At 37.3% G+C, this 11,669-nt stretch overlaps 1 pseudogene across 1 annotated transcript; it reads left to right on the top strand.

Moving 5' to 3' along the window:
• The first annotated feature begins 1,067 nt into the window (after positions 1–1,067).
• Positions 1,068–2,568, top strand: LOC101018496 (annotated as a pseudogene). Its single transcript, XR_004176096.1, has one exon. The product of XR_004176096.1 is annotated as a replication factor C subunit 1 pseudogene (transcript).
• Positions 2,569–11,669: the final 9,101 nt, after the last annotated feature.

The following is an 11,669-nucleotide window of genomic DNA, read 5'->3' as shown; positions in this document are numbered from 1 at the left end:
GAGATGGTAGATCTCGTGGCTATCATCTTAGAAAATACAGTTTGATACATTTCTTTTTCACTTTTTGCTAAAATTCATTGTTACAGCATCCAACAAAGTTGATCCAATCCATTTTATCTTTATTATTATTATGAACTCATGGAAGTTAATACATTTTATATATTCCAATCATTACAGTTACTGCTTCCACGCATATATAAATTCATTCATCTTGACAAGTGAAAGACTCGTTAAATTACATCTTAGTTCTTTTGATACAACTGCACAGGTTTTGAAAGTCTCTTTACCTCCTGGCATGGCATGATATTCCAGGCTCATCCTGAACATTTCTCATTCCAGAAACAGAATCCTTCATTTCTCTAAAAGCTCTCGTTCCTTTTAAGATAAAATGCAGTATGAGTTCCTTCCTTCTGATATTTCAGATGCAAATTTAGAACTCACAGTTTTTACTCACCTCATTGATCTTGTGTCCCTATCTCCTTCCCCCATGCTAAAAATACTAACTCCCAGTAATACCAACATAATTAAATATATGCTCCATTCCACAAAGGTAGCAAATAATCTCAGAATAAATACCAACAATAAAATTAGTAAAAGTAATTTTTATACCCAAGTGTCCTATACCCAAAGTTTTGTTTTTTAGGTATATCTGTCTCATAATGAATAAATAATCAAACTATGCTATTCCAAAGTCACTTGAAATAACCCTTCCCCGTGTGGTTGTGTCACTACCTCCATGCAGTTAGATTCATTTGCTCCTTTTTCTGAAGAATTTCATTTTAAAGATTTAATGTAATTAGTAATGTAAAATATTTACATAGTGACAAAATCAAATCTGCAAAATAAGATACATTCAGGAAAGTCTAACTTTTATTTCTGTCCTTTCCTCTTCCTTCTCCTTTCCCCATCAGTAACTTTTTATTTCAATATTGATTTGTTTATATTGTGATAAAATACGTACGTATTTTAATCTCATTCCCTTGTTAAATTAGTAGATGCATACAATACATGCCTTCTGCTTTTTGCTTTTTTCACCTAATAATAAATTTGGACAAAGAGGGGTGCTATTGAATAATCATGAAAAAAGAGATCTGAGTATTCAACAGCACCCCTCTTTGTCCAGGAAAATTACATACATGTGAAGCTTGTAGCAGCAGGGGGTGACATGAAAAAGCACTTGATGCTTTTAAGCAGAGCAGCAGACAGCCTATGTGATGGTGACTTAGTGGACAGCCAGATCTGGAGTAAGCAGAACTGGAGTCTTCTGCCTACGCAGGCCATTTATGCCAGTGTGCTTCCTGGAGAGTTGATGAGGGGGTTCATGACCCAGTTTCCCACCTTCCCGGGCTGGCTGGGGAAGCACTTGTCTACAGGCAAACACGGTCGTATTGTTCAGGACCTGGCCTTGCATATGAGTCTCAGAACTTACTCCAGCAAAAGGACCATAAACATAGATTATTTGTCACATCTAAGGGATGCACTTGTACAGCCCTTGACCTCACAAGGAGTCGACGGGGTACAGGATGTTGTTGCACTTATGGACACATATTATTTGATGAAAGAAGACTTTGAGAATATCATGGAAATTAGCAGCTGGGGTGGCAAACCTAGTTCCTTTTCAAAGCTGGATCCCAAGGTGAAAGCAGCCTTCGCAAGAGCTTACAATAAGGAAGCCCACCTTACTCCGTATTCACTTCAAGCTATAAAGGCATCTAGACACAGCACAAGCCCATCCCTGGATTCGGAATACAACGAAGAGTTAAATGAAGATGACTCTCAATCTGATGAGAAAGACCAAGATGCTATAGAAACTGATGCCATGATCAAGAAAAAGACAAAATCTTCAAAGCCTTCAAAACCAGAAAAAAATAAGGAGCCCAGAAAAGGAAAAGGAAAAAGTTCGAAGAAATGAAACCATTTTTCACTAGCGACAGCCACTTTTTACTCTCCCTCCTGACCAGTCCAGCTGGTCTAGAGAAAGCCTCGTTTGTTCCCAGAGCAACCATGTTTTAGCATAGTGGGATGACCTGGTGTCCCATTATAAATAAAGGGTGGTATGGCTAGAAGGGTATGAGTAGTAGGCTTATGTACACCTCTTATAGGGGTTGATAGGACTTCTTGGGTCCTCCACTGTCCCTTGTCAATCTAGTTAGAACGTGCTTTTGAATGACTGTAGAATTGGAACTAGAAATTACACCTGGGCCTTGGAGTCAGATTTTAGTTAACAATAATGAGCCTGGGAGCAATAGTACTAAGGCGTCTTTTGTAGGCTTAAGAATTTATCCTAATGGCCTTTATAGGACCAATGCTGATTTTTTTTTTAAAAGGTAGTTCCTATTATGTGGTGAAATTTTGTAAATAAATGATTATACAAAACAGTCACCACCTAGAACTGGGTATTCTTTGTACACTGTCAGATATCTTTCAAAGCATAAATTAGGAATAAAAATGTTCCACATGATACATGTACAAATTCTTTTTAAGATTTTCATCTTGTATAGCAAAATATTATGTTGGTATATTACTTCCTTATTAATTTGTAAATGACTGGATTAAAAAGCTCACTGTATTCCAATAAATAAATAAATAAATAAATAAATAAATAAATAAATAAATTTGGAGATAGTTGCACAGCAATGTATAAAAATATTTCTCCTGTTCTTTCAGAACTGCATGCTCCTTTGTTTGACGGTACCATTGCTTATTCAACTGGAACCCTACTAAGGACATTTGAGTTGTTTCCAGTCTTTTGCTATCACAAATAAGCCTGCAGTGAATAGCTTCATGATATCTGTCTTTGTATTTTTTGCAGTGTATTTCAGGGGTAGATTTTTAGAAACGAGAGCTTTTATTCACATGCAATTTTGCTGTGTAGTGCCAAATTTTGTTCCATAGGTGATGTAACAGTTTGCTTTCCCATCAGCAGTATGTGACACTTCCTAGCTTCCTCAGCCTTACCAAATATATCATGTTGTCAAACTTCTGCTTTTTTGCCAATCTGATAGGTTGTACTTTAAAAAAACTCTATCCTGTGCTTCAAAGAGTTACATTTAGATATGGAACATGAAAATAAGTTATCATCTTAACTGAAGAGAATTTAACATCTTGTGTTTTAAAAAAGAAAGGCAAATATTTTTTCTCTTCTCATGACTATTCAGCAATAGGCCTTTTCTTGCATTTCATTGCACATTATCTAATTAAACAAGTGTCCTGCAGTTAACAGAACAGAAAAAGAAGTTGTTTCTGGAATGCATTTGACTGGAATTTATCCTCATATACACACCTTGTCAGACAACTCCCAGTTTGAGATATTACTTAGTAAAACTAGGATGACCCTGGGCTAGTGTCTAAATCGGCCGATTGTCATCCACCCTCAAGGGGTGTGACCTTCTCCCTGCTTGGTGCACCTGAGTCAGTGTGCTGTAACCATGCCCAGGGACCTAACAACCTTCACCAGCCAGCTTCACAGCCTTTTCCTGACAAGTTAATTTTCTCCCATTTTACTATTTAACCTTCCCATAACCCCAATCTGTGCTAGGTTTGATGATCAGGACTTTGGTGACCCCCATAGTAATGCAGCATTTCTACCCAGTTTGTCTTCCATTTTTAATGAATGAAGAGAGAGGAAAGAGCAAGGACAGATGGAAAAACACACATTTTTATTGCATGTATTTTTAGGTGTTTAGCAGCCACGCACCTCTTCTACAGTGATATGAAATACCGAACTGAACTATAGCTTTCTATTTGTTTTCCTCTTCTATTCTCTACTTTAGTTTTCTGTTCAGCATTGTTTATTTCTGCTTTCCCATTCTTCTGTTCTCAATTATGCTCAGGCAAAAAATCTCCTTTTTCTGTATCTTATTAAAAATTATTCTTATTTTTAAGCTCTTGGATAAAATACTAGCTAAATGAGAATAAGCTGAGTCATATCTCTTTAATTGTTTAAAGCAATAGCAAGCATTTTCTCAGTTATGATCTATTTTAGGTTACACTTTTAAAATAGGGACTTTCTTTTAAAAAGCTTGTAAGAACTATGGATGCACATTATAATAAGAAACTGGAATTGGAGGCAGAAAACACATTACCAAGGTTTATAACTCACTCATGATTCTTTTGTTGTTGTTGTTGTTGTTAGAGGCATTTACTTTTTTTAAAATTTGACTTTAAGTTCTGGGATACATGTGTAGAATGTGCAGGTTTGTTACATAGGTATACATGTGGCCACGGTGGTTTGCTGCACCTATCAATCCATCATCCAGGTTTTATGCCCTGCATGCCCCAGGTATTTGTCCTAATGCTCTCCCTCCCCTTGTCCTGCATCCTCCGACAGGTCCCAGTATGTGACGTTCCCCTTCCTGTATCCATGTGTTCTCATTGTTCAACTCCCACTTATGAATGAATGAGAACATGTGGTGTTTGGTTTTCTGTTCCTGTGTTAGTTTGCTGAGGATAATGGTTTCCAGCTTCATCCATGTCCTTGCAAAGGACATGAACTCATCCTTTTTATGGCTGTATAGTATTCCATGGCGTATGTGAGCCACATTTTCTTCAACCAGTCTATCATTGATGGGCATTTGGGTTGGTTCCAAGTCTTTGCTGTTGTAAATAGTGCTGCAATAAACATGCATGTAATTCTTACTGAATTCTGGACATGGGATTGAATGCTAGTTGTCCTGGAAATACAGTCTTTTTATATCTCATGACATGCAACTTTTTGCTTCAAAAAATATAAAAACTTTTTGAATTGAATATTACAGGCTTCGTCTGATGTCTTGTAGGCCAACAGATTGTTCTTATATTTAGACAATACTGGTTGTAAATGAATTCAAATAGAGCAATATAAACAAAAGCATCCCAACTCTTTTTTTAACAGAAGTTTGTGGATATGAAAAAGAGTTGACTAAAGTCTTGCCTACTTACCTTGTTGGGAAAAATTTTTCAATGACAAAAACAACCTACTGTGTTCTGAAATTCTTAAATCAATCACTTAAACAAAAACATTTAACTTTTCTTATAGTTTCATTGTCAAACATTGTTCAGCTAATCATTTTCAAGAAATATCATTTACTATGTCATTTCACTAAAGGAAAACTTACACTTTAAGATATGTGCCTTTGAAGATGGGAAAATAGAGAATTATTTTTTGCTGTTCTTTTTTCCAGGATTTGGGAAATATATTCATGGCCTGAGAAAAATAAGCTTTATTTAGGTGGACAAATGTCATCAACAACAATATCAGACAGGTTGTTTGTTGGATATCAGATAGGTGTTTGTTGTATGCCATATAGTTTTTTTCTCCTCTAGAGTCAGGGGAAGTATTTTATCTTTTCAAATCCGTCTCATATGTTCAGATGAGGATAAGGTATAGATGAAATAGGTCATTAAGTCTGTAAGTTATTTATTTTCTCAAAGATTTGAAAATACTTGTAAACTATAACTCATTTCAGAATAAGTTACACATTTCTACTTCTTCTCTACCCTCTCCTCCACTGTAGCAAACATACACACATACACAGACAGACAAAATGGCGTAACTGAGGGTAGCAACAGCAGCCTTGAAATAAATTGCAAACTAAGAGCTTTATGCTATCAAGAAGGTCAAGGAAGCCAAAGAAAAAGAAAAAGAAAAAGTCACTTTGGAAAAAAAAGTCTCTGAGGAAACAGAAAATATCCACAAAGATAAGAAACAATAAAAAGTACGAACACTTAAGCTCTTGAACAGGGGTGCTATCAGCCTATTATATAGAAGATTTAACACACACTTAAGCAAATGGTAAAATCTGTCTGTCTACCACATCAGTTATGACCAGTTAGGGGACTGGAACAGTAGCACCTGGAAAATGACCTTTCCAAAACACTGACAATCTCAACATGACATTGTCACGCAGTGAGTAGCTTAAAATGTGAGAAAAAAAAAAGTCTCTCAGAAATTCTCTCTAAAATCTCTACCTATCTCCTATTTATGTCTCTGCATCTTACATTTAACAGGCATCTAGAATGAATGTACGCTTTATATTTTAAAGGCTTTTTTTAAATGAAGTGTGAAATTACGTTACAATATCCTGAGTAGAACTCAAACACTAGTAGAAAAATTATATTTACATAAAATTTAATCTAGATGTATGTTGTCAAATCAGTTGTGTGCAACCAAATGACTATGGTACTTGCACATTTGCTCTGTTTGATAATGCAATAGCTGCCTGTCTTTTATTTTATGTGTTATGATGAGTGTGGTTACACTCCTATACAATACTCCCTCCCCATTTCCCCTGCCGAGACACACATATATATATACTTATACTCACTGGCTTATATTGATTTTGCTGTTATTGTTGCTCTCTGGTATCTTAAGGATAGACTTTCTTCTCTTTCACACATGTATCTTCTGATTATGGTACATATACATTTATTAGAATTAACAGAAGCCACTTGAATTTACAAACCCATAGGTTGTAAGGTTTTGTGGGGGGTTTTTTGGCTTGTGGGACCAAAAAGATAATGCAAACATTGTAGCAATGTTCTTCCTGTGAATGGTTGCATAAGATGATGCAGAAGATGTAATACCTCAAGAAGAGGAGATGAAGTACCTGGAGTAAAAGCTTTCACGGAGAGCTCTTGGTTGATGGTGTAAAAATAAAAGTGATTTACTGAACGCACTTTAACTCAAACATGTATATTCAAATGTACACATTCCTTTAATAAATATTCACAAGATTTAATTTAATATTATTTCAATGCTTTTTCAATGGCCTCTTAGAACACAAGTTAATGAAGTTGGGAAGTATGAATTCATTTCTTCTAATCATGAATAATAACAACTCACATCTTTGAGCGTTCCAATGTGTTCTTCTGCAAAGTGCTAATTTCTTCACGTGTATTATCTCAATCAGTTTTATTCATCTGCCTTTTATTCCTTCTCTTCCCCCTTCTTTCACCTAAAATCATAATTTATGTTTGCTTTTTAGAAGAAAGATTACTCTTTGGACAGGTCAGAGCAAATATGGCAGATTTGCAGCTCACAGAAAAGATTAAATCATGTAACTTCAAAGATAATTTAAAGCCTGGTATAGTTCAAGGTATTGAAGTGACAGAAGTCAGAAGATGGGTAGGAAAGGTAGCAATGCCTAAGCAATCGCCTAAAGGATCATCTAAATTCCAAAAACCATTACTGTGACTTTTATTTGGACCAATTAATCTGATAACTTCACATCGCAAATACCTCACTTATAGCATAAATCTGTTTTCATGGTGTTGGTCCCTTGTTTTATGCCACAGTGTCCTATTTTCCTTGCAAATGGTGATAATTTGTTACACAAGATATCTAAAGATTTTCTCACCTACAAATACTTGTTAAATGTGATCTATATTTTGATACGGGAAAATTCTATTCAATTGTCTCCATATATTAGTTTTGCTCAAATGTTTAAGATTGTCGATAAGAAATTTCTTTAAATTTAGTTTTTCTTACTTTGTTTCTTGACAATTCAGCAGATTGTAACAATAGGGGGCTCTCTCATCATGGAGTATAAATATATTAGAAAATTATATTAACACTGGCTTTTATTTAAAAATTACTATTAAAACTGGTTTCAAAGTACATGTTAAAATTGACTATTATGTTTTCTATGTCTATAAAGTTTAAAGGATTTTTTTATTACGGAGTATCTGTCAATTATTTGGATCATCTAGTTTTCATACTCTCATTTAACATTAAAACTTGTGAGAGAGAAAAAACCCTTTTTTCACCTCACAGTCTGTACTTTTTATAGAATCCTGAGGATATAATTCAATGGAACATCTGCTGTAGATGAGAATTTCTGTAAAGTAATGGATCCTTTTGTTCCTCTTTTGTTATAAAAAAGGTCATGTTGATTTGTAGAGGGAATTATTTTATGTTCATTATATCATTAAGCATGTTTGAAAAATAAGAGGCTATTAGTGTTCCTAACTGCTTCCAAAATTCAATGGAATAACCATCTTGCTGAGTACATTTTCCATTAGGCATGACACAGCAGTTAAATGCAGTACTGCACTCTAAAACAGCCAGTCGACAGCCTGTGAGCATGTGCGCCCAGGCAGGAAAAGCATAATTTATGCTGCTCAAGAAAAAATTTATTTGGCTTGATTAAGTTGGACTCTCATTTGTGCAATTTAATCAAATATTTTAAAGAAGGATTAATTTTTCTCAAGTCAGCAGCTATGTCATTAGGCTAGCCCCTGAATGTTTGGTTTGTTGGCTTTCCAATAATGATCCAGCTAGCTAGTCCTTATCCTTCTTTGTCTTTCAATACAGTGTATCTTTATCTCCCTCAGAGGGCAACTATGTGTTAATAGCAAATATTTTCCTACAGTAAAACTTCACTTTTAATGTATTTGCTAATATGCTCTATTTCTTGATTTACTTTCTCAGTCTTTATGTGTACCACTTTTTTCCAGTCGAAATTAAGATAGTTTTTTATTGCAGTACATTTTCTTATGTCATCTCAGCTACATAAAAGTTTTAGCAATCAAATTTTGGAAAAACTATCTAAAAATGCCAGCAGCCCTAAAATTGTATCTTTTTCTAAATATGTTTCTATTAAGGAAAGTAGTGCAGGCTTACCTTGGTCTAATTCCAAATTAAATTTTTAATCTATTTAAATGTACCCTAATGTAATTGTTTAGTTATCAATCCATCACTTGTGCATCTGCTTAGAAATGGGCAGGTGGTCCCTTTCAGAAATACCATTAGATAATGTTAATGATTGCAATTAGATGATAATGATCTTGGTCATTTACAACATGCAGAGTCGTTTGTATAAATGATTTTATATAAGTATGGTATGTAGTTGGTAGGGAATCAAAAGCTACTTCCTTCCGAGGTTACAATTTCTCTAAGTAGATGAACTAAGTTAGGCATACGGGTTTGAGAAAGTTTATTGCATTTTCCTATCTAATAAGACAAATTGTGTAACTCTTGTCAGAGGGGGTTGGCTGGGGCAGATTTATACCAATCCAACTGATACCCCCACCTTCCATGTGCTTTCTTCCTGGTTGTCTGGAGAATCCCAGTGACTACCTAAGCTCTGCTCATGGTCATAAAGCCCTGGCAACCCCTGCAACCCCTGCAACCACCTCATCTCCTAACAACACTTCAGCCTCAGCCTTCTCAGGGGTGAGATCTGATCTTCTCGACCACAAACTGTGGTTTCCTCAAGAGCTGCCCAGAGAATCCTTGTCAAATTACCCAGATGTGCAGATGAGTTAACATGTTGTGCATCAGACTTTGACCAATAAGAGACAAGAAGGAACAAGAGCAAGCAAGTATATTTCCCTTCTTCCTCTCTTGAGGCTTCACTTATGACCCAGTGTGTCCAGAATTGGTGGGTTCTTGGTCTCACTGACTTCAAGAATGAAGCCGCAGACCCTCCCGGTGAATGTTACAGTTCTTAAAGATGGTGTGTCTGGAGTTTGTTCCCTCAGATGTTCAGATGTGTCCAGAGTTTCTTCCTTCTGGTGGGTTTGTGGTCTCACTGGCTTCAGGACTGAAGCTGCAGACCTTGGCAGTGAGTGTTACAGCTCTTAAAGGTGGTGCTTCTGGAGTAGTTCTTCCCTCCCGTCTGGAGTTGTTTGTCCCTCCTGTCTGTAGTTGTTTGTTGTCTCGCTGGCTTCAGGAGTGAAGCTGCTGACCTTCACCCTGAGCATTACACCTCACACAGGCAGCGCAGACCCAAAGAGTGAGCAGCAGCAACACTTACTGTGAAGAGCAAAAGAACAGACCTTCCACAGTGTCCACTCGGATGCCAGTGGGTTACCACTGCTGGCTCTGGCAGCCTGTTTTTATTTCCTTATCTGACCCCATCCACATCCTGCTGATTGGTCCATTTTATAGAGAGCTGATTGGTCCGTTTTGACAGGGTGCTGATTGGTGCATTTACAAACATTTAGCTAGACACAGAGTGCTGATTGGTGCATTTACAATCCTTTAGCTAGACACAAACGTTCTCCAACTCCCCAGCAGATTAGCTAAATACAGAGTAGACACAGAGCACTCATTGGTGTGTTTACGAACCTTTGGCTAGACACAAAGTGCTGACTGGTGCGTTTACAATCCTTTAGCTAGACACAAAAGTTCTCCAAGTCTCCATAGATTAGCTAGACACAGAGTACTGATTGGTGCATTTACAAACCTTGACCTAGACACAGGGTGCTGATTGGTGTCTTTACAAACCTTGAGCTAGACACAAAGTGCTGATTGGTGCATTTGGGGAGGAGGTTCGGGCATGGCGGGCTCCAGGTCCTGAGCCCTGCCCTACGGGGAGGCAGCTGAGGCCCCAAGAGTTCCAGCCTGCTACAGGCAGGCCAGCACTGCTGGGGGACCCTCTGCAGCTGCTGGCCCAGGTGGTAAGCCCCTCACTGCCCCAGGCCAGTGGCACCAGCCCACCGCTTTGAGTGTGGGGCATGCTGAGCCCGCGCCCGCCCGGAACTTGCACTGGCCTGGCAGCGCCACACACAGCCCCTGTTCCCGCCTGAGCCTCTCCCTCCACACCTCCTGGTAAGCAGAGGGAACCAGCTCTGGCCTTGGCCAGCCCAGAGAAGGGCTCCCACAGTGCAGCGGCAGGCTGAAGGGCTCCTGGAGCCCAGCCAGAGTGGACACCGAGGCTGACGGGGTGCCAAGAGCAAGCGAGAGCTGCTAGCACATTGCTACCTCTCACCAGGAACCAATTGGGTTTTCTTGAGAAGCTGAGGCCAGCTTGGCAATGCAACATCATATCTCTGTTTTTTTTTTTTTTTTTTTTTTTTTTTTTTTTTTTTTTTTTTTTTTTTTTGGCTTTTGCCTCCCTAAGATAATAAGCCCCAATATAGTTTTAGCATATAAGTTCTGTCTCAAGCTACAGTTCTAGGAAATTCAGGCCGAGACTGAGCTCTTTAAATAACTATTCACATGTGTTTCCCTTTGCTTATCGAAGAAATTGTGACATTTACCACTTTCCTAAAATGACTAACCCCAATCTCCTGCAGTCCTCACCAGATATAAAATCAACTAACTGACATGGCCCAATAATTGGTTTTCATCTAGTCTCCACACATTCCAAAATGAGCTTCTGGGACAATAATGTAAGATGAGAAGGTCATTTTAAGTCTCTCATATATTATGAATTATAGCATGGCTATGTTACTCACGTTACACAAGATTTTGAAAAGTACAATATAAATTTTTAAATGAGTTACAACATTCTCATATGCAATGTGAAAAATACGGGCCAAATAAGCATGCTTCTTTGCCTCATGTGAATCAATTCCATGGTATGTACCTTAGAAATACATTTGTTTCTTTATTAAACATAATTAAAGAAAATATGTGGTTTCACATTTTCAAAGTATTTTTATACACAAAATTCAACTGGATACACACAGTTAACATGAGACATAGAGAAGATCTATATTAATGTTATTATTCTTACCATTTACATGAGAATAAACTGAGGCTCAGAGAGGCTGAGTTTCCAGAGTTGGCAAGCAGCAGAAACAGGATAGAAAATTACTTTTCATTCTAGACTCTTTGATCTTTATACCCTGTCTTGCTGCTTTACCACATTATATAGGGAGAAGAGGTAGACAATTCTAAAGAGTAAGTAGGACATATGAAATTTCTTGAATAGGAATATATTGCATAACTACAAAAAAGG

The sequence above is a fragment of the Papio anubis genome, chromosome 9, assembly GCF_008728515.1.
Source record: "Papio anubis isolate 15944 chromosome 9, Panubis1.0, whole genome shotgun sequence".
Classification (NCBI taxonomy): domain Eukaryota; kingdom Metazoa; phylum Chordata; class Mammalia; order Primates; family Cercopithecidae; genus Papio; species Papio anubis.
This window is presented reverse-complemented; position numbering and strand designations above follow the sequence as displayed.